The 24662-nt window shown below is 33.2% G+C and overlaps 1 long non-coding RNA gene across 2 annotated transcripts in view; it reads right to left on the reverse strand.

Annotated features, from left to right (window-relative positions):
• Positions 1–608: 608 nt before the first annotated feature.
• LOC127553907 (uncharacterized) overlaps positions 609–24662 on the reverse strand; it is a 34609-nt gene continuing 10555 nt past the window's right edge. For both annotated transcript variants that reach the window (XR_007951845.1, XR_007951844.1), the window contains one exon: positions 609–1188. This is a non-coding gene — a long non-coding RNA (uncharacterized LOC127553907). The remainder of the gene's footprint in view (positions 1189–24662) is intronic.

The raw sequence follows: 24662 nt of genomic DNA on the forward strand, positions 1-24662 counted from the left end.
TAATCAAAAGACACAGCTAAATTTTCTACAGCTAAATTTTTTTCCCTTCTAAATTTAACTACTGTGATTTTGCTTATAGGTAAAAACATTTTAATTTTATATAATCAAAATTTTCCATTTTAAACTTTTGTAATCTTTTCATCTTCTATTTGGCCATGATACATCTGAAAGATGATTTCTTCCTTGTTCCTCTCATTTGTTTATGATAGGACCTTTTATATCTTAAGTCATTTATCTATTTAGAGATTATCTTAGTATATGGTTTCTCTATGATTTCTTTCCAATTTTCCCAGAAATCTTTTTGAATAATGAATACTTACTATAGAAGTTGGGGTCTTTTATTTATTAAGTAAATACTATTATACTAGTTTTATTTGCTTCTGAATTTTGTAATTTAATCTTACCCATTGACTGAGCTCGCTCTCTTTTTTTAACCAATAGCAAATAGTTTTCATGATGACTGCTTTACTGTATGCCAGTGGTTCTCAAAGTATGGTCTAGAGAATCCTGGGGATCTCTGAAACCCTTTTAGAGGGTCTACAAATTCAAAAATAGTTTTTATTTCCAATATGGTAAATGTCTATAAATATAACCCAGATAAACAAAAATGCTTTGGCACAAACATTTTTAATAGGATAAAGACACTGAAAACAAAAGTTTGAGAACTACTGCTGTATGCACTTGAGATGTGATATTATTCAGCTACTTTCTGTATCCTATTCTCTCCACATATACCCCTGTTTTGCATTATTTTTCTTGAGATTTTTGAAATTTTTACTTTATTAGATGAATGTCATTATTATTTTACATTTTATAAAGCAATGCTTTTGTATTTTTGTTATGGGCCAAAACTCTGAACTTGAAACAAGGGTTCTTACAAGTGCTAAGTCAGTGGAATTGATGAGACAATGGTTATCTAGTTTAGCATGGTGATTAATAGTTCTCTAAATTCAGTATGATTGATTTAATCTTACAACAAATAATGATTTCCTCATGATATAATGATTGGTTTATACTCAGTATAGAGCATATAAGCTGGGACGCAGAGCCAGATTCATTCAGAATCAGAGAAGACAAGCAGACTGGAGGCAGGAGCTCAAGCTCTCGAAGCAAGGAGAGAGATTCATTTCCATCTTCATCAGCCTTGGCTGGTCTGTCCTCCTGCATTTTCTCCACTGAAACCAAGTCCTGTTGGAAGACCACAAGAAAGCTAGCTGAGCACCAGGCAAGGGAGACAATAAAGAATTTGGACTTTAACACCTGGATATTCTTGTGATGATTACTGAACTGAAACGAAGGCTGCTCCAAGACCTCCAGAAAACCAAAAAAGAACATTACATATTTTGATTAGTACTGGCACCAAATAAGCAAATTGAGTTAGGAAATATTGACCTTTTTAACTATATTGAGTTGCCTACTCATAATCAGTTAATACTTTTCCAAGTTATTTTTTTTAAATATTTCATTTTCAGTTCTTTAAAATGTTTTAGACTTGTATTTATATAGTTCCAATATTTCCAATATTTTGTGTATCTTTTAGTCATTCTAAATGTAATTTCATTTTCCATTTATTGATACTAGATTTTGTGGACAATATACAGAAATGCCAATGGCATCTGGTTTTATTTTATAGCCTACAATTTTGAAGTTATTGTTTTAGTTAATTCATTGAGTTTTCTAAGCAAATAATTAAACTATATCCAAAATGACAATTTTGTTTTACCTTTGCCTATGTCTTTTTCCTCAATTTCTTTTTCTTGTCTTATAGCTAGTATTATTAGAACTATATGATATGATAACTGCAATAACAGAAAGCTTTAGTTTATTCCTGATCTTATTAGAAAAAAACTCTAGTTTTGTCCTTATTTTAAAAAAGCTAGCTATTTTAAATAAATCCTATTTTCCACATTAATATTATGTCCGATTTATTGTTATCTATTTTAATTTTTTTTTAAGAAACTGATTTTATATTTTGGCATATGCTTTTTCTGCATATATTCACATAATTATATGATTTGTCTTTCTCATTATTACTATAATGTATTATGTTCATAGCATTATTAATACTTAACTAATCTTAAATTCCTGATATAAATCCTCTCTGGTATGTAATCTTTTTTAATATGTTGATATAACCTTTTTGCTAATATTTTATTCAGATTTTTTGTGTTGATATTTAATAGGACTAGTACTTGTCTAGTTTTCTTTCTCTTTTTAATTTCTTATTTATATAGCAAAATGAGATTCATGTCACATGATAATTTTGTAGGACCTCTTCTTTTCACATTTTTATTGATGTAATATTGAAATTAATTACTCTTTGAATGTTTTATTGAATTCACTTGTAAATATAATCTTTAGGATTTTGTTTTGGTAATACATTTATGGGCCTTTCAATTTCTTTTCTGAAATTAGGTTTTTTAGCCTTTTTTGGATTCTTTAATTTGGATGACATATACATAAACATACATATTTTATTTGTTGCCAGGTTTTTTTGGGGGGAGGAGGAGATAGAGGTCAATAAAGTAGTTTCCCAAAAATTTTCTTTGTTTCTTCATTTGATATGCAGTTTTCATTTGTACTTTTTTGATACTGATAATTGTGTGTTCCTCCAGCTAATGATTTATTTCTTTTTTAAAAAGTTCCTAATTTTATGGATTACAATTTTTGGCTTTAATTTTTAATTCTTTATTTATTTTCAAAATATTAAGTTAGCGTTTAATTTTTGTTGTTGTTCAAACGTTTTTCTGTCATGTCTGATTCTTTTGACCCCTTTTTTTTTTCTTAGCCCTGAAGGGATTTGTCATTTCTTTCTCCAACTCACCTTACAGATGAAGAAACTGACTTGCTCAGGGTCATACAGCTAGTAACTGTCTGAGGCCAAATTTGAACTCACAAAGATGAGTCTTTCTGACTCCAAGCCCAGGATCATTCTATCCACTTTGCCATCTAGCTACCCTGAAATGTTTAATAGCATTTTTCATCATCTTGGTTTTCTAAGTTTCCTTTTTGTTGTTGCTACATATCCATTTCATTAATTTATTTATTTCTCTTTTGTTATAAAAGAATTTAGATCCATAGTTTCCCTTAAGGACTATTTAACAATCTCAAAAAAAAAAAAAAAAAGATAGTATATTGTTTTATTTTTCTTATTAATTTTGATGAAACTATTTCTTATTTCTGATTTGTTCTTTGATCCACCAAACCATTAGGATTTAGTTATTTAGTCTTCAATCAATCTTACTTTTATTCTGCAGCTCTTTTAAAAAATATTTTATTATATTTTAGTAAGCAATGGATATATTTAACATTTTCCTCCTTTTCTACAATTGTTTTTGAAGTTTTATGCCTTAATAAATGATCAATCTTTAACAGTATCATAATTTATATTTTTTTCTGTTCCTATCTTCTGTCAAAGATTTAATATATTTAACATTTCTGAAATTCTATTCAGATTTCTTACTATATATTTTTGTGTTATTTTATTTTAATGAGACTAAGGTTTCTATTACAGTTTTAATGTCTACTTTTCCCTATTATTTGACTTTTTGAAAAGAATTTCAACTTTATTCAATTTGATGCATAAATAGAATTTCCTAAACCCTTAGCTGTTTTAAAATTTTGTAACTTAAAACTTCACTATGAAATACTTGTGTTAAATATTAAAATTCAGTTCTTTCCCAGAGCTTCCCATGCTGTGGTAACACTCTCTTTTCTTCCCGATTTTGACCCCTCACTGAACTAGTTCAAATCTATACTTTCCTATTCTCTAAAATATCTTGTACTTTCTAATCCTCTTATTCATTGGGATATTATAAATTATAAATGTATCTCTCATGTCCATGGCAATGTGGATTTAATATTATGCATATATGAATTCATATTCTCTATCTTGCTCTTAGAAAATATGCTTCTTGAACACAGGGATTGTTTTATTCTTTGCATTTGTATTCCCAGTCTTGACCTGGTACATGTAAGTGTTTCACATTTTGTTTTGTTTGATTGGATTTATAATTTTCTGACATTTATCTACATATAGATTTATATCTTCATTAATCTATATGGATATCTAGGGCAGCTATATGGCACAGTGGATAGAGTGACAAGTCTGGAATCAGGAATCAGGAAGACCTGAGATCAAATCCATCTTCAGACACTTACTGGCTACATGTCCCTGAAAAAGTCACTTAACTCTGTTTGCCTCAGTTTTCTCATCTGTAAAATGAATTGGAGAAGAAAATGACAAACCACTGCACTATCTTTGCCAAAAACAAACAAACAAAAAAACAAATGAGATCACAAAGAGTTGAATACAACTGAAAACAAGTGAACATTTTTATCTAATCAACCTGATAAATATTTATGTTTCCCCATTTTAATTGTTATATTTCATCATGATGGCTTTTTCAAATCTTTCTATTCTTCTTCAGACCTCCTACAGCTTCCCTTCCCCCAGACCTCTCAACTAATAAACTTCCCTCATGTTTCACAGAAGAAATTAAGGTCATTATCCACCTCCAGAGGAAACTGATAAACTCAGTGCAAATTGAAGTATGCTTTTTCCAGTTTCTTTAGTTGTTTTTTTTTTTTTTTTACCATAGTTAATATGGAAATATTTTACATAACTTCACGTGCATAATTGATATTATTTTGCTTGCCTTCTCAATGTGTAGGGAAAGGGTTGAAGGAAGGAAAAGAATTTGGATCTCAAAATTATTTTTTAAATGTCATAAATAGATAAATGATAGTTTCAAAGATAAATTAAATTTAATAGAAATAATTAAGGGCATTTAAAGAAAGCCTCTTCTTCTCTCCTCTTTCTCATCTTGTTTTATTCAGATATCTCCTGTCACCATTTTCTCCTCCATCCCTTTCTCACAAGAAGAGAGCTCCTTCTATCAGCTTCCTGGATCCTAATGGTTCATAGTGACAGAAATCTTGGCACATGTTGTGCTTCCTGAAGCAGTGACCCACTTGCACCCCAAGAAGATTCTGTACCCTGAATCTGTAATTCTGCTCCTTGAGTCTAAGGGACAGAGCTGAAAGCTCACCCATTTTTTTTGCTTTGGAAAGATTCATGTGCAGCCTGCATTCAAGCTTGGTCAATGAACTTACTTCAGTATTCCAATCACAGTTTTTCCTCTTATTGTTTCCTCTCCTGTACATAGCCAGTAGTTTGTGCTAAAAGGTTCTACATGAGTTTTCCTGGATGACCCTCACCTTAACAAATAAATGTTATTTATTTGCTAATCTTATGGCTTATATGGCTTTCTCCCCGTACTGTGAAATGATCCATTATGTTTTTTTTTTTTTTTTTCTTTAGAGACTGGTGATAAAGCCATTGTGGAAGAGATCTGGGTTGTTTAGCTTTCTTTTACTCTGCCATACTGACTGGCCTCCTTGTTTTATTATTAATTTATTATTATATAATATTAAATTATTATTAATTTATTGTTAATAATGGGAAGTAACCTTTAGACTTCCAAGTAATGCTGTTTGTTGTTCTATTGTTTTCAATTGTGTCTGACTTACCTAGTTAGGATTTTCTTGGTAAAGACACTGGATTTTGCCATTTCCTTTTTCAGCTCATTTTTACAATCGAATAAATAGAAGGAAACAACATTAAGTGACTTGCCCACGTAAGTGGGATATGTGAGATTTCATGGAAGATAGTTCTTCTGGTGTGAGACCTTTTTAAGGGCTGCTTTCTATCTTTGGTATCCACCTGTCACCTAACCATCACCTGTGACTTTTAGAAGCTTAGTATGTGCAGTAATTAAGGTTGGGAAGGGACCCAAAAGGTTGGGGGTTGTAGAGTGGTGTCATGAGGTGTCTCAAAAGAATTTGCAGGCTTGAATTCATCTCCAAATCAAGGAGCAACGTTTATTGTAATTGTAATGCCAATTGAAGTGGGCTAAGTTACAAAAGAATTTAGCAAAGTAACAGGAGAAAAAGATAGATTTATAGACAAAGTTGATCAGAGTTTCATCTTATTTATTTGCTAATCTTATGGCTTATAAATAGTTTTGAGGAGTGGTCTATTCACTATTGTCCCAGGAATTTGTTTATCATTGACCAACAGATTAATTATCTAACAGTCAGTAATGTTTGTAGGACTATTCTAAGGCCAGAAGACTTTGGAATCATTGATAGATAGATTGTTAGAACAATAGTATTCTAAGGTTAGAGGGCCTCGGGATCCTTAGTGTATCTTCCCTAAAGTCTAAGGGAAGAAATATTATTATATTCCTAGATCAGAGAACTTTTATAATCATTGACAGACAGATTACCAGAATAATAGCACTCTACCATAAGATTTAGTGGCATGTAGGGGATCGGGATCACTGATTCTAAGGTCAAAAAACTTTAGAATCATTGACAGATTGTTATAATAGAAGCACCCCAAGGTCTGGGGGACCTCCCTAGTGCTGTCTTCCATCAGTCATATTCCATAAACTGTTTTGGCAAAGGAGTAAAATAGGTTGAAGGTAACCAGTGAGCCTCAACACCATTGGAGGTTAATAGGGGTGTCCATCCCAAGCATATGAGCACCACCCAGCAGAATGATATAAACAATTTGTTCTAATTAGCCATAAGGCAACTGAAGCAAACATTGTTAAGCTCTTAGAGCTTGATTAGACACTGAAGATACCTTGAGAGTTTTCCTCTCCCAGATTCATTTATCTGTTTATTTATTTAGATTTTTTGCATCTAATAAAAGAGGAGATTCTTTGTCTCAATTACTGAATGGGTACAACTTCAGTCAAACTGAGACTTATTGAAGACTTTAGCTTAAAAAGGCCAAAGTCCCTCACTGCATCCAGGGCCATCCCCAGGCATCCTGACTTATATCTGGCCACTGGACCCAAATGGCTCTGGAAGACAAAATGAGGCAGGTGACCTTGCCCAATTCTCCCTCATTTAAATCCAATTAACTTGCATGGAATGCATCATCTCCCTGATGTCATGGTCCTCTTCCAGAAGGAAGGACAAACAACAACAACCTCCCTGCTTATCTCAAGGAAGTAACAAGCCCTCCAGATTATATACAGTAATTCAGGTTCTTTCTGTCATCATCCATCTAGCTACTTAGTGCTTCATCAGTTGAAATGCAAAAAAATGTACAAAACATTTTGTGAGCTGATTCCATTCCCCATAAGTACATGGAATATGCACATACTTATTGATAACATAAAATCCAATCCACCTGAAAAATTAACAGTTCTTGTTGCAAGAGAACTCAGTAGGTATTGCATTCAAATAGCAATCCTAGGAGAAAAAATAAATTTACTGCTGAAATTGGGTCTGAATACACATTTTTTTCTGGAACTGCCATAGAGATGGGAAGGGCCATAAAACTAGAGTAGGTTTCACAATCAAAACAAATCTAGTCAATAAGCTTCTCTGCTTCCCAAAAGGAAGGAAGAACAGGTTCATGAAATTTGAATGCTACTTGCAAGAAAGTGCTATACCACCACTATCAATGCACATGCCCCTAACATTAACAAAACCTGATAAAGTAAAAAAAATACATGTAACAAAGGCCTGGAGATCTTCACCATTAAAGTGCTGCAAAAAAACAAACTAGTAATTCTGTAAGACTTTATCACCAGAGTAGGCACAGACTATCAGACTATCAGAGTGCTTGAGACAGTGGAATCAGAAATAATAATAATAATAATAATAATCACTTATTATTGAAGACTTGTGCATGTCATGACTATCATGCAATACTATATTCTATATACCTAAATAAAATACAATTTTATAAATGTACCTTTGAAGCAAATATTGATTTTTAATTGATTATGTCATTAAAAGGAGGTGAAGAGACAGAATACAAGAATAAAGTGACCCAGAATCCTGGACTAATCATAGACATCCTCTCCAAGCTAAACATTTGCATTTAACAAAAATGACATCCCCAAGGCAAAGTAATTACCAGAAAACTTAAAGTCAACAGATTAGAGGCTTGGGATATTCCAGGTTTATTTTGCATAACAACCAAAAGTTCATAGAGAAAGCTTGGGAATAAATTGGTTGTAACCCTTGGTCAGCCTCGGGCAATTTATGGGTCTAGGAATTGGACAAGGTCAACTTTAGTCTATCTGTAGTAAATAAAATCAGTAGCAGCTTAAAATCAGCTATGTTTCACAGTAGTAATGCCTTACCTATGAGAAAATTGAGGCTTTTACTTATGATTAGTTTTTTTCTTCAAATGATTGTCTTAGCTGAAATTAATGTGTGAAATGCCAAAGCCTGAAGATATCCACTTTGTTACCCAAGTGTTTTGAGAGCTTTGAGAGCTGAAGAAAACAATGTTAGCCATTACACATAATTTTCACTGCTATTCTTAAGAAAAGAGATGATGGCTTGAGTCAGCTAGGTGGATAGAGCACTAGACCTGAAGTCAGAAGGACATGAGTTCAAATGTGACCCCAGACACTTAACACTTTCTAGCTGTGTGATTCTGGGCAAGTCACTTAACCCCAATTGCCTCAGAAAAAAGAAAGAAAGAAAAAAAGAAAGAAAGAGAGAGAAAGAAGAAAGAAAGAAAGAGAGAGAAAGAAAGAAAGAAAGAAAGAAAGAAAGAAAGAAAGAAAGAAAGAAAGAAAGAAAGAAAGAAAGAAAGAAAGAAAGAAAAGAAAGAAAGAAAAGAAAGAAAAGAAAAAAAAAGAAAAAAGAAAAAAAAAGAAATGATGGAAAACTGGAAGGGTTTTGCCTTTATCTACTGTAATGACAAGAAAACTTCCCTAAGAAAGTTAGTTACAGAGAACTATTGGGATATTTATTCAATTTTATTTTTAGGATCACTATTCTATAGCTAGTCAACAATGTATCAGCTAAACAAACATGTAGGCTTAGCCATTTGGGGAATCTGCAATTCAAAAGGAGTGAGAATTTTTTCCATTGTATTGATGGATTAAGACAAATGATATTTGACAAAGAGTTGTAATACACATTTTCTCATTGTCATTGGGAGAAAGCAATATAGTGGTCCAGATCACTGAAAACAGTATATTTTCTGACGACTAATAGGAAACATGGATGAAGGGACAGAGATACAGGAAACAATCCTTATTATGCCACTGTGGCTGAGGGACAATACCTGATTTCCAGTTTGATTTATCTTTAGCATACATGTGATGTGGTTTATGATGTGGGCTTTGGCAATAAATGATGCAGTTATGTGATGAAATTCAGGAAAGCAAAGATGAGGCTCCAAAATTGTGAAGAATCACAAGGCATTCTCCCTACCAAAAGGTTCCTTTATTAAGGAGTAAAGATCTCAGACAAAATCCAATTATGACAGTGCCATACTTGGAGAAGGGGTGATTTATAAACAGAAGGAGGGGGTGAGAAACCAGGAGAGTTGTTTTGACAAACAGTTGGGGAGACTTTTTTTTTTTTTTTTTGTAAGATAAGATCAGAGAGGAGTGGGGAAAGATGCTTGTAGGATAAGATTAAGGAAGAGCAGGAAGAAATCACTGATACTTGAACTATGATAAAGTCAGGGAGGATTTGGAAAAATAAGGTCAGGTGTGATTTGTGGGAATGGTCTCAGAACGGATTAAGGAATTTTGGTCTTAGGTTCAGAGCAAGCTGTCTTGAGTTCACATCTCATGTATCCAGAGGATTGAGGCTATTTTTCCTGATTCACAGGAATATAAAAGAAGGAAATGTTTGGGAAGGAGATAAGAAAATCTGTAATATGGATCCAGGAAACAGACAAAAATAAATATAAAAAGTAAAAGAAAAAGAAATTTTTATCATCTTAATATAAAGTTGAGTATTGTGAGCATGAAGATGTGCATTTTCCTAACCTTAACTCTTCTTTCTCAATTATAAATCTAAAGCCCTTATAATACAACATGCACATAGCTGGGTTAGAGAGAGAACCATGGTTTCTAATATTGGGACATTTACAGCTTGTGAGATAAATCAGTAAATAATCACAAGAAGAACTAGAAATAATTCTCATTACTGCTTCTAGGAACTACTTATCTAATCTGTTCTACTGATCTTCTTTGCTATTTTTATAACCAAAAAGTGTTTTCTAAAGTGAGAAGACAAAACCCTTCTTTCAAAACAAAATTGGTCACAGAAAAATGCCAAAAATTTTCTAAATCAAAGTTATTTTCCAGGCATTGGTGGCTTGGACTAAGGCAATGCCCATTCATTCCTTAAAGACTAGATTGTTGTTTATCCTTCATTCTTGGAAAGGACCATGACATTGGGGAGATGATGTCATAACATGCAAATGAATTGGATTTAAGTGAGGGAGGGCTGTGTAAGAGAGGACTCCACAGGTAGTAGGAGTGGAGACCATGAGTGTAAAAGGGGCCACTAGTATTGAGGCCTGTTGGTAGGCAGGAAAAAGCATATATAGTTTTTTCTTCCTCCCACCCTTCTTCAAAGGGGACTTTTCAATAATGGTAATAACAAGATCATGTGATGATTAACTGTGGTGGATGTGGCTCTTTTTAGCAATGCGATACTTCAGGTCAATTCAGACTATGGAGATTCAATGTGGATCACAATGTAATATTTTCACCTTTTTTGTTATTGCTTGCTTACTTTTTTCTTTTTCATTTCCCCTCCCGCCCCACCCCGATCCAATTTTTCTTGTGCAACATGATAAATGTGGAAATATGTTTAGAAGAATCGCACTTGTTTAACCTATATTGAATTATTTACTGACTTGGGGAGGGAAGGGAAAAAATTTTGGAATATAAGGTTTTGCAAGAGTTAATGTTGGAAACTATCTTTGCTTAGATATTTTGAAAATTAAAAAAATGCTATTATTAAAAACAAAGAAAAACAAAGATGGAAGCCCGAAGTGCTAGAAAAAAATAGGCTGTATGGAACTGAGATAGTTAATGACTTTGCTAACCACAGACATTTACTTTAGTTCTCTTACTTTGTAGAGCAGGTCATTCAATCAGGAGGCAGACAGCTTCTCTTAAGCTGGACATACTAGAGATTCTTTGCAGAGTTTGCTTGCTGAACCCAGAACTCCCTCTGCAGTGCCAGCAGCCAGAGAACTGGCTCAGACTAGTTTATGCTGATTTTCAGTGAATTAAGGGGTCCTCCTGGGACCTTCCACTCCAAACCACTTCCTTCTATTGAGAAGGTATTTTATAATCTCTAAGAACAGCCCACACTTGTGACCAAACCTGATTAGATCAGGATGCAATTTCATCCCTTCTCACCTCCCTACATTGTGGTTTTTGTCTTTATAATCCCTCCTGCCTAAACCCATCCCAAGTTCAATTCTAACTGGAGAACCACATGTTTGGGAGGAATAAAGCATGCATATGACCTAACTCTGTTTGCTTTTCTTAGTCTGAATCCTGGGAAAAGATCGACAAGCCAAGAGTTTAATGATTCACAAAAGTGATTAGTCCTGAAGACTACTGAGGGATTGAAGGGGACTGGTGTTTCTTGCCTCTCATCATCTCTCTACCAGCCTCACTCAGCGTATAACCTTCATCTCCACTCTTCCACCAATAAGAGGAGAGTTCCATATCAGTGAGCTTTGAGATCCCTATAACAAATAGTTTTGATAACGATTTTATAAAATAATTGAGATATCTGTCTCTCTCCCTCTGTCCCTGTCTCTTGCTTTCCCTTGCCCTTACCCTTTATTCTTTTTTAAACGTCATTATTTTCTTTTAATTATTTACCTTTTGTTTCTCTAAATATAATTTTATCACTACAAAGTATATATTTGGTAATCTATTTAATGGCACAAAATTTGAAATTAGCATCATTTTATACTTTAACACGGTCCAACCATTAATTCTGAACTTAACTATATAGAATTTGCTTTCTTTCTATGTAAATTATTTTGTAATATATTATATGTCATATGTGTCTTTGTATGTTAACTCCCAGATATTTAATGTAATTTTAAATAGAATTTCTATTTCTATTTTACTTCCTGGTTTTAATAATAACAGAATATATGGAAATAATAATTATTTTGAGGATTTATTTTAAATCATGCTTCTTTACTCAAGTAAAAAAAATTCTCTATTTGATTCTCAATTTTCTAAATAAAACATTAACATCTGCAGAAAGAGATAATTTGCCTCCCATTTAACTATGCTTATTCCCTTAATTTCTTTTTCTTATATTATTGCTAAAGTTAATATTTCTAGCTTTAAGTCAATAACAGGCTTCTTTGTGTCACCCTCAATATTTTTGAGGGGGAAAAATATATTTCATTATTAATGTTAGTTCTTGATTTTAGATAATTTAAAAAATCAAGTTAAGATCTTTCCATTTCTAATACATATTAGTATATTTTTTTTAAAAAATTGAATGAATAAACCATGACAAAGGCTTTCCCCCTAAAGTAAACTGAGATCTTTGGGGGGGAAATGATGGGGATGAATGCTGAAACTGTCCAAATTCTCCTCTGAAAGAGATCCACCCTCAGGGAAGCCAGTTAAGAGGTCTCCCTCAGTTGGAGATCTTGGCCAGGGACATGGTCATACTCTCTATTAATTTGAAGATTAGTCCCAGTAGCTCAAACTCCCCAGAGAAATAATCTCTTTTCAATTGGAGATCTAGGCCTCAGGGATTGTCAACATCCGATTCAAACTCCCAGATAAGTAACCTCATTCAATTTTGAATTGAATTGAAGCCCCAAGCCTCAGATAGCTAATAAAAGACAACTCTGAACCCTGAATCTTCGCAGATGTACTAAACAAGATCTTACCCAGTGGTGAAGATATTTCTTCTCAGTGTAACCCACTGTTGCTTATTCTCTGTCCACTAAGAAGTCCGTCTTCCTAGCAAGCTGACTTCTCAGTGCCAATAAATCCCTTTTTGGCACACAGATTTTGGGTTTGTGAATTCTTTCACATAGGACCTTTGCTTCTGACCAGAGAGGATCTCCCACCCCAGTTCTCACATCTCATCATTTGCACCTCATTACTCTACCTAACACTATGGATGTAATTCTTTAAAGTTGTTTTTTCTAATAACTAACACTATGAATCATTTTCCTAAAGATGAATTATCTTTTCATTCTTAATATAAATCTAACTTGGGCATTTTGAATAATTTCATATTTTATGCCACTGTTCATTAGTGATAGTGATCTGTGATTCTCTTTTTTTTCTTCTTTATCTCTTCTCTACTTGATCATATCTATCTCATAAAAGCAGTTCAGGGGAATGTCTTACTCTCAACTTTTGGCAAAAGTTTACAAAACTTAGGAATAATTGCTCTTTAAATGTCTGATGGAATGATTTGTAAATCTATCTGATTCAGGAGTTCTCTCTCTCCTTTCATTTATGACATATCTCTGAAATTGAGATGTTTAGATTTGTTCTTTTGCTAATGTTAAGTAATATAGACTTGTGGAATTGTTTATATGTATATATTTCTTTTCAGCTTTTCATTTTGTTGGCAAATAATTAAATAGTTTCTCATAATTTCATTTATTCCTTCTCTACCTGTCAGTAATTCTTCTATGTTTTTATTTTGATAATTTGATTTTGTTCTTTTTTAAATAAAATTAAATTCTATTATTCCAAATAATTTTTCTACTTTAAGAAGGATGTATTAGTTTGTCAATATAATGGTAACATATTGTTAATTTTTTTCTCCTTTGATTTTTTTAATGTAGATAGTATATGTTTTCCAATTATATGTAGAGGGGCAGTTAGATGATATAATAGATAGAGTACCAGCCCTAAAGTTAGGAGGACCTGAGTTCAAATTTGGTCTCAGACACTTAACACTTCCTAGCTATGTAACCCTGGGCAAGTCACTTAACCTTAATTGCCTTAGCAAAAGAAAGAAAGAAAGAAAAAAAAAAAAGAACACAATTATATGTAGAGATATAGTTTTTAACATTCATTTTTATAAGATTCCAAATTTCAACTTTTCTCCCACACTCTCACCTTTCCCCTCTCCTCAAGACAGCAAGCAATCCGATATAGGTTATGCATGTACAATCATATTAAACATATTTCCACATTACTTGTGTTGTGAAAGAAGAAACAGAATAAAAGAAAAAAGTCACCCCTAGAAATGAAAATAGTATACTTTGATATACATTCAGACTCCCAGTTCTTTGATTTTCATTTTTTTTTCTTTTGTATTTGTTTTGCAGTTATTACTTTGCTAACTTTTTAGTTGTATTTTTTAAAATTATAGATATCTTTTGTTTTTATATTACTTTCACTTCTCAACACATTCCCCCCTCACCCAATAAATTCTTACTTAGAGAATTTTTTAAAAGGAAGGAGGAAGAGAAGGGAAGCAATCCAGCAAAACTCCTCCACACATCAATCAACTTTGATATGTATGTTGTGTACCATCTCAGTATCTTTCATCTCTTTTAAGAAAGAAAGTTCATTCTAAAATCTCCTCACCCGCTGATTGTTTTACTCATAGTATTCAGTATTGATTTTTGTTATTGTTGTTGCTATTATTGTTCTCTTTCAGTTTACAGAGTTATAGCCATCGTGTATACTGTGTTCCTTAATTCTATATACTTCACTATGCACATGCCCATGTATTTTTCATATTCATTATTTCTCAAGACATTGTACCATCATGTATCACATTCTAGTCATTCTTAATCAATGGTCAACTGCTTTGATTCCAGCTCTATTATTAAAGAAAGAGTTATCATTGTCAAGTCCTGAAATAAATCAAAGTTATGACTTGAGGAGTAAAGCATCTTTAACTGAGATAACAGAATAACCAATCTGTTACTCTAGAAGATGACTAGTGGATTTCCCGACTCCAATAACCACGCAAAAGCTTCTTATACCATTAGATGGGAAGGAAGAGAGGAAGAGGAAGAGGCAGTATAAAGTAGCAAGGGCTGGTCATGAGATCACAGGAGACCCTGGAAGACTGAATAATGAAAGCCATTTCATTCTGGCTCTTTTGCCCTTCAGGTCATGACTCCTAATGGAAGCAGGCAAGCACTCTAGAAGCTTGAGCTGAGCTCACCGACAAGGCAAAATGCCTGGGTTGGGGATCTAAGGTGTGATTCAGTTTAACCAATTCAAGAATAAATATTTTAATAGTAGATTCCTACATTACTGAAATTCTGACATTACAAGAATCACTTAAGGGAGCAGCAGTACATATTACATTTAGTATTAATAATTTCTGTAATTATATTAACAATTTTTATGTCACTATCAATGACTTAGTGTGTATATATATTATATATACATACATACACACATATACACACACATACATTTTCTGGTGATTTGAAAATGCTTTCCAGAATGGTTGGACCAATACACAGCTCTACCAACAAGGTATTATTTTTTTCTATTTTTCCACAACTCTTTCAAAATTGAGCATTTATACCTTTTGTCATTTTTTCCAATTTACTTGGTTTTATTAGTTCCTTTTCTCTTATTAATACTAACTTGGAGCAATCTCATTTAACTTTTAATAGTTTGCAATTCTTTTGAAAGTTTTTGTTCATAATCTTTGACCACTGTCAACTTAAATTTAAATGAAAACATTCAATACAACAAAATAAGGGTTTTAATCAAGCAAGTGAATTATAACTCACTCAGGATGCTACACAGCAAGTGCTAGAGTAGCCCAAGGAGGAGATGAGGAAACTGAGTTTATTCAAGTTACTGAGGCAGAGAGAATGACTAGGCTACAGGTGAAAGGAATTTAACTATCTCACAGTTTCACAAGATACATTATTTTTCACAAAAAGCAAAAATCCATAAAGAAAGCTTGAAAGTCTCTGGAAGAAAGAGTTTGGGAGATTTAAAAAATAATCAGAGGCTGAAAGTGACAATGTCTGGCTAGCCTTAAACAATTCAATGATCTGTGAACAAAGACCAGGTCAGATTCAGTCTGTTCTTAATCAACTGTGTTTGTCACCATTATAGGGAAATGACTTCTGATTTTTTATATTTTCCTATTTATCTTTGGCTATCAGATTTTTATCAGAGATATTGATGTAAATATTTTACCCAATCAACTTATTTTCCTTCTTATTCTAATTACAAGGATTTTGTTAGTGTAAAAAATTCAATTTTACAAAAATTACCCATTTTAACTCTCATGAGAATCCCTTCTAGGGGTAGCTAGTTGGTGCAGTGGATAGAGCACCAGGCCTGAAGTCAGAAGGACCTGAGGTCAAATCTGTCCTCAGACACTTAACACTTTCTAGCTATGTGACCCTGGGCAAGTCACTTAACTCCAATTGCCTCAGGAAAAAAATATATATACCTTTTTTCATCTCACCCCTAGATTAGCTAAAAAGTATTTTATCTTGTTTTCTCATAATTGTTTATATTATGATTATTAATCAAATTATATGTAATTTTTTTACTTCATATATAAGATGATGGTCTTAAACCAAATTTCTGTAAAACTTCCTAGGACTTCTTATCAAATATAGAATTCTTCCCCAAATCTTTTATTTTGAGTCATTGTTTAGTCATTTTTCAGTCATGTCCAACTTTTGTAATCCCATTTGAGATTTTCTTGGCAAAAATAATGCAATGGTTTTTCCATTTCCTTCTATAACATTTTATAGATGAGGAATTGAGACAAAAAGGATCACAAAATTTTGTAAGTATTTGAGTCTAAATTTGAATTCAGTTCTTGATTCTAGGCCCTATAATCTCTCTATTGTGCCACTTAGCTGCCCAAAGTCCTTTATATTCTAAAGTTTATCAAATCATGGGTCATTTAGTTAAACTGTTTCTAATATTTATCTAATCTGGTCCACTACTCTTTTTGGTTTTTAGCTAACATTAAATAATTTTGATGCTTACCAATTATGATATAAATTTAAATATGGAAGTGCTATAGTCCTCAAATTATTGGGTTTTTAAAAAATTTTCCCTAAAGGTTCTTGACTTTTGTTTCTTCCAAATTAGTTTTATAATTATTTTGTATAGCTCTGTAAATCATCTCTTCAATATTTGATTGACATAGTACTAAATTATATATTAATGGATTATCATCACATTTGTTATATTGGCTTTTCCTAGCCATAAGCACTAAATGTTCCTTTAGTTAATTAAGTAGTTTGTTACTTATTTTAAAAGATTTATTTCATATCTCTATAGGTCTTGAGAACACTTCAGTAGATTGATTCCCAGGTTGTTGCTGTTTTTTTTTTTTTTAATGACTTTTATAATTATAATGTTGGAGGTTAGCGTTGCAATTCCTAGCTCCAAAATACACGACAAATTCACATGTTCTCTCTGTCAAAAGATTTCTTTAGATTACAGACAAATTGAAAAAGTAAAATAGGCACCAGGAATGCTAAATATAAAGTAGAATTGGGAGAGCAATAGAGTTAGCAAAAAAAGGGTTTTAGAAGAAGTGATTAAAGGAATATGCCATGAGGTATGAGTATCCCACTGACTGGCAGGCTAAATCCACAGAGGAATTTAACAAACTAACCAAATTTAACTATAGTAAAGAGAAAGATTATAGAGAATGAGGAGGGGAGCCCCGAAACTCTCTAAAACTCCTTCAAGGAGAAAGTCTCCTTGAATTCTGCCTCTGTGAAAGACCCTGCCCTTAGGGAAACAAGATAAACAGCTTCATTCAGTTATCTAGGTGGGGCTACTTGAGTCCTGAGCTAGAGAATTCCAACACTATAGAATTAAAGAAAGACTTATTCAATACTATTAAATTCTAGCCCCCATCAAGAGCAACCCCCAGCTTGTAGCCAAGGCTTATAAAATGAGCCACTTTTAAGCTCAGTCCTTGCAGAGGACCTAATATGCCATCCTTGGCGTAGCAGCAATCTCTGCCTTCTGGAATGATATTCTCTTTCAGTGTTACTCTCTTTTATCTCCTTCTCACCTATTTCCCTAACCAGACTTTATACCTCTATAAAGGTATCTTTACCTTTGATACCTTATGGGATCTTTCTACTAGAAACTTTATTTCTCTGTCAGGCCTTGCTACTAAGGAATTCAGTCTTTCTATTCATTCATAGCAAAGGCTGACTTCCGAATGCCAATAATAAACTTCTTTTTATCAGTCTAGATTTTTGGGATCGTAAATTCCTTTATGAAGGACCTCTGTGTCACCAGAAGGAGGGTTCCCACAACTCCCTACCCTGCATCAAAACCCAAGAGGATTTAGGGGAGCCTAAATTTGATTCCCTGAACCCCAAACCTGCCACTAACCTCATCATTTAACTCCCTGACCACCAGGAACCTTAACACTAATCTCATCAAGAAGACATCATTATATGAGGAGGGGGGAAGTACTTCGTAGCTCCTGGAAAGGACTTAGCAAAGATCTTCATCATAAACACATCTTTTATAGGGGGAAAAAAAAAAACATTGGGGGTTTCCTCAAAGCAGTAGAGAAGATAAAAATGGGAACAAGAATGTATATTGAAATATTGAGACTGCCTTAAAGATACTAATAAAAGCAGTCTGGGAAAGCCTGGTTTCCATTATAGTTATGTTAAAAATGATAATTCAGGCAATCTGGGCACATCATGCTTGCCTTAACTATGGTAATAAGACAGTCTGGAAAACTAAGTTCCTAGGATGAGCATTTTAAGCATTTCCTGAAAAGGGGAAGAAAAGAAGCTGATTTCAGGATTCACATCAACTTTAAATAGAATTTCTATTATTTTCTTCTGGATTTTATCATTTCTATGTTGGAATAGAACTGCATTTTGGGAGTGAATTTTGAAAACCAATTCTTTCATCACTAGCATTTTTTTTAAAATGATTTTTTGAATTTCTATACAAATCATTTTGTAATCAGAAAGTAATATTATTATATTCCATTTTGCCTATATTTATATATTCACTTAATTTAATTTTGTCTTATAACTAATTTTAGCAACTAAGAACTATAACAAAAACAGCAGGGAAAGGGAAAACTTTGCTTTACTCTTATCTTTATCAGCAAATTTTCTCACATTTTCACATTTAAAATAATACCAAACTCTGATAAGACCCTTCTACACTTAGAATTTTTAGGTATATGAATATTGTTTTATGTTGTTTTATGTCTTTGATCATAATGGATGATTGTTTGAATTAATTGTAGTCTTTTTAAATTTTGCCTGAATTTTATTTAAAAGTTTTGAATTAATATTAATTTTTTTCACCCACTTTACTTTATCTCTCCTTTAGATTATTTTTAAGATTACATTTGTCTCACGAAGTTTTTTTTTGGTATTTTGTTCCCCAATTTTTGTAATAATTTCTATAATATGGGAATTAACCATTCTTTTAAAGTTTGAAAGAATTTATCTATAAATCTATCTGTATCATGATCCTCCGTCCCCTACCTCATCCTTTGATTGTTGTTTTACCAGTTCAATTTCCTTTTCTGAAATCATCTTATTTGCAATTTTCATTTCATTATTTGTTAATTTTAATATTTTATATATTTGAAGGTATTCTATTTCTTTTTACTTATCGATTTTGCTCACATATTTTTTGATTTTAACTGTGTCTCTTTATCTTGCTAGGGATCAAAATACAAGCCCACTCACTGCTAATCATCATCAAAACTTTAACAATAGAATTAAATGTGATCACTAGTCATAGATTTGACTTGAATCTGGATGCCCCTTAGCACTCTCAAATTTGACTGATCACCAGCTTCACTCATCTTTTCCTAACTAGCATGGATTACATATATGCACCATGCACCATTTGGCTTATCATGGGAGGGCCTAATAATTCTTTCATTTCTTTCCTGTTGTTATTTCATTTTTATTTTGACAATTTCACTCTTCTCACTTAATCAACTTAATCAAGTTGTCTGAAGATTTGTTGATGTTTTTACTTTTTTTCAGTGAACCAGATTTTGGAATTGTTGAACAAGATTAAACTCTGATTTCTAATCTTATCTTTTTTCTCTTCGAATTCCTTTTGTGCTGAATAAATTTATTTGATGATTTTCCCATTTTTAAAAAATTGCACATTTGTTTATTACTCATCTCTTTCCTCTCCATTCTGTTAATATGTTTTTGGAGCCTTTTTTTTTTCTTTTGAAGACTATATTAGCTAGATCTCACAAATTTGTTATGCAGTTCCATCACTAGCATTCTTTTTCACAGTTATTAATTATTCCTATGATTTGTTCTTTAGCTTATTCATTAGTCAAGATGTCATTATTGTCTCTGTTTAATTCTGAATCATTTGCTTGTGTTCTCTGTATTAATTAGTAGTTTATTGCTTTGTAAAAGTTATATTAGATATTTAAACTTTTCACATTTATTTATAATCTCTGTGCTAGAGCACATGACATATCATGGAGAGAAAAGCAGTGGTAGGTTGTGACAAATAGTAACAGGAGTAAAAGCTATGGCTGCTGGAACAATGTTGCCTCTCCCATACTGCCCATGAGTTTCAGGAAATATTACAATAAAAATTCTGAAAACTTCTGAATAAAGAAGAAAAAACAAAGCAGCAGCAGAAAAACAATAACAAAAAATATAAAAATCCCCTGAATTTCAAATTTCAAAACATGTAGTGGTTGATAGAATAGCTGTTTCTGAGGGTGACCATCAACTCTGATTGGTTAACAAGTGAGATAATTAATATTATAATAAAAGCTGGGTTTATTCTAATGAGAGTCTGGGGGGTGGTGCCTGATCATTCAGTTTTGGTCAAAAAGGTTTTTTATACTCATTTCACCCCATAAAGGATAATCTAAACAAAATGGGGTCTATCTCTACTCAGACCTGCCTAAGTAGAACACAACAGACCAGAGTTTACCTTAGATTAAATTCTTTATAAGTTTCTCTGGTTGGATAGGGTCTCTCAGGATAAAAAAGCATGACCTTTGGAGATTTGGATAATTTCATCTATCACTAATGCTTTTAGAGACTGACCAACTTACAGGATTCTGAAAAAAAAAAGATTCTGATCCTAATTCAATAACTGATTATTAATATGAAAGAGAAATCATCATTCTTACAACTTTTGTTGCTTCCTTGGCCACAGGGCTTTGTAGTCTTTTAAACTGCAGGAGAGTAAAGACTAGCTCAATTGCTATAAGACTGATGCCATTCTTTCTGGAGGAAGCACCTTAGACTCTTAGAAAATGCACTTTTTCATAGAAGCCCCTCATCATTTTTTGTCAGACTCACCAAAGTTTCTGATGCCTGTTTACTATTCCATACACAGGATGCTCCATAACCCTTTTCTGTGCTTTTGTATTTGCTGTTCCCTGTTACTAGAATACATTCCCTCTGCTCCTTGGAAACTGTGGTTTCCTTCAAGACAGCTCAGATTCTTTTTTCTACACCTCCCCACAGATGCTATTGCTTTCTCAGACTCCATTATATTCATTTTGTATATATTCTTTATAAATTTATGTATGCATATAGTCTCCTCTGTTATAAGAACAGGAACAACACACTAATCCCTAGCACTGTATACAATAGTTGGCAGATAGTAAGTGCTTAACAAATGCATATTTATTTAATGCTTGGTTGATTGATTCACAGGTCTATAGAACAGATCAGCTATAGCAATGGTTCTTAAATTTTTGTTTTCAGTATCTTTATTCTATCAAAAATTATTGAGGATCTCTCCAAAGAGTTTTTGTTTATCTGGATTATATTTATAGACATTTACCATTTGGAAATAAAAACTATTTTTGAATTTGTAGACCTTCTAAAAGGGTTTCAGAGATCCCCAGGATTCTCTAGACCATACTTTGAGAACCACTGATCTATAGCCACAGTATTATTCCTTGGCTCACAATACACACTGAATTAACAGTCAGTTGTTACTCATTTCTGGCTCTTGATATCAAATATAGGACTCATCAGAATGATAGTGGAATGTGTTGTCAATCTATATTTGAAATTGAGCTCCATACACATTCTCAGATTTTTATCCGCAACAAACCACTTCAATGCTAAGAATATAATTTGTGGATAGGCTAATAGAGCATTATTGTCAAGGAGCCTTCTATGGAAAAATTTAATGGGCCTCTAGTGACCATTATTTTCCAGGAATAAACTGCTTCCACAAAAGACTTGGAGTTGCAAAAGCCAATATAGTACATGTGTGAGGTCACTAACTAAGGCCTTAAAAGTCTGTTCATATTTCTTATCACAATAATTTCCAAATGTCAGCAGTTTTAGCCATTTTTTCTTCTTGCTCTTTTGCCTTGTGTCTTCTAAGATTATAAATCCATGAATAACTGTTGAGAAAATTGGTAATAGCTTTTTTCCTTCCTTCTTTCCTTCCTTTCTCCTTCCCTCCCTCCCCCCCCCCCTCTCTTTCTCTCTCCTTCTCTCTCTCTCTCTCTCTCTCTCTTTTTCCTTTTCTCCTTTCTTTCTTGAATTTTCTATGGTAGCTACAGAATTCTTGAAATATCTTTTGCTCTTGGTAGTTGTTCTAATGTGGCCCACTGACTAGGTTTCTATCTTCTCAGGGCTGTTATTTAGATTCTTTTGAGATAGTATGGAACCCACCTAGTTGATAAAGGTTTGCAAAAACTAACACAAGTTGATTGACAGCTTTGGACTGTCTGCTTCCATCAATCTGGGTTACCTTTAATAATGTTTTTTTTTTTTTCAAGTTTCTTCAATGGTTTTCCTAATATGATGAAACATTTAACATAAACTAAAGCCTACATGAACACCTAGTTCGTATCACTAATGTTTTTAAATAAAAAACTAGTGGAGGACTCCAGCATTTACTATGTAGCAGGCCTTATGATAAGCACTGTGGTATTCAAAGAAAAGGTGAAAAGAGTCCCTACCCTCCAGCTCTTGTTCTAATGGAGAAGACAACATGTACATAAATAGATATGTTTATGTTCAAGATTCCTATGGAAGATGAAAGGAAAGTTTAAAAGGAAAGGAGCCAGAAGCTGGGTGATACTCAGTTACTTTTTAGGGCATAGATGGGACATTTTCACTTGGATAACTTGAAGTTTGGGTGCTGGAGCCAGCTTATACCATCTCAAGAGAGCTAATCATTAAATTATCATTGTTAGCACTTACACTTCAGAAATCAGTACACACTACAAATCAGGGCTTGATTAATTGTTCTGTTCATTGTTTGAACATTTTTTAAAAATTAATTTAAGGTTTTTATTTTCAAAACATATGCAAGGATAATTTTTCAACACTGACCCTTGAAAAACCTGGTGTTCCAATTTTAACCCCTTTTCCTCTCCCTCTCCTGTAATGTGCTTTCTAAAGCCCCCACACTGAAGTGCCAAAATGTACTATGCTTTCTAGAGCCCCAACACTGGGGTGACAAAATATACCATCTGGACTACCTCTTTGGAGAATCTTGGTACCAGCTCTAGTCCTTAGTCTTAGTGGAGAGTTGATGAAACAGGGACACAGAGGTAACAAAGATGGAGTCCCTTTATTTCAAGTCCTCTCAGTCTCTAAATATCTTAGTACAATTACATCACTGCAGCACACTGAGCATGTGCTAACTATAAGCACCTTACTATTATTATGCAAATGACTCTTTACTGCAAATATCTCTACTTTAAATAGAACACAGGTTGTCACATCTCCCTGACTTCTGAGGAAGGCTGAGACACCCCCAAGGGAGATGAGAGCAGAATCTCTCTGGACTGAAGGGTCTTATATCTCACCAAGAGTTCCCCCACTCTCTGTGACCCTCTACACCCTCCCCTAGATGGCATGTAAACCAATATATGTTAAACATGAGAGAAATATATGCTAAATCCAATATGGACATACATATTTATACAATTATCTTGCTGCACAAGAAAAATCAAATTAAAAAGTTAAAAAGAGGAGAGAAAAAATAAAATTCAAGCAAACCACAACAAAAAGAGTGAAAATTCAATGTTATGATGCATCCTCAGTTCCCACAGTCTTCTCTCTGGGTGTAGAGGGCTCTCATCATCACAAGGCCATTGGAACTGGCCTGAATCATCTCATTGTTGGAAAGAGGCACATCCATCAGAACTGATCATCATATAATCTTGTTTATGTCATGTCCAGTGATTTCCTGGTTCTGCTCATTTCACATAACATTAGTTCATATCAATCTCTCCAGGCCACTGTAAAATTATTCTGCTGGTTGTTTCTTATAGAACAATAATATTCTATAACATTCATAACTTACTCAGCCATTCTCCAATTGATGGGCATCCACTCAGTTTCCAATTTCTTGACACTATAAAAAGGGCTGCCACAAACATTTTATATGCATGTAGGTTCCTTTCCTTCCTTTAAGATCCCTTTGGGATATAATCCCAGTAGAAACACTGTTGGATAATTTGATGACCCTTTGGGTATAGTTCTAAATTGCTCTCCAGAATGGTTGAATCAGTTCACAACTCTACTACTACTAGTGTCCCAGTTTTCCCACATCCCTCCAACATTCTTGATTATCTTTTCCTGTCATCTTAGTGAATCTGAGAGGTGTGTAGTGGTATCTCAGAGTTGTCTTAATTTGCATTTCTCTGATCAATAGTGATTTGGAGCACCTTTTCATGTGATTAGAAATCGTTTCAATTTCTTCATCTGAGAATTGTCTGTTCATATCCTTTGACCATTTATCAAGTGGAGAATGGCTTGAATTATTATAAATCTGAGCCAATTCTCCATATATTTTAGAAATGAGATCTTCATCAGAAGTAATAATGTTTTTCCAGTTTATTGCTTCCCTTCTAATCTTGTCTACATTTGTTTTGTT

This window comes from Antechinus flavipes, chromosome 3, assembly GCF_016432865.1.
Source record: "Antechinus flavipes isolate AdamAnt ecotype Samford, QLD, Australia chromosome 3, AdamAnt_v2, whole genome shotgun sequence".
Taxonomy (NCBI): Eukaryota; Metazoa; Chordata; class Mammalia; order Dasyuromorphia; family Dasyuridae; genus Antechinus; species Antechinus flavipes.